Consider the following 243-nt stretch of genomic DNA (forward strand, 5'->3'; position numbering starts at 1 on the left):
CCTAAAGAAAACACCTGCAGAAGCTCAAGAACTCATTGACATGGTTGCTAACAACCAGTTCATGTACACTTCTGAGAGGAACCCTATGAGTAATGGGACGCCCATGAAGAAGGGAGTTCTTGAAGTTGATACTCTGAATGCCATATTGGCTCAGAATAAAATATTGACTCAGCAAGTCAATATGATCTCTCAGAGTCTGCATGGAATGCAAGCTGCATCCAACAGTACTCAAGAGGCTTCTTA

This window comes from Arachis ipaensis, chromosome B02, assembly GCF_000816755.2.
Source record: "Arachis ipaensis cultivar K30076 chromosome B02, Araip1.1, whole genome shotgun sequence".
NCBI lineage: Eukaryota > Viridiplantae > Streptophyta > Magnoliopsida > Fabales > Fabaceae > Arachis > Arachis ipaensis.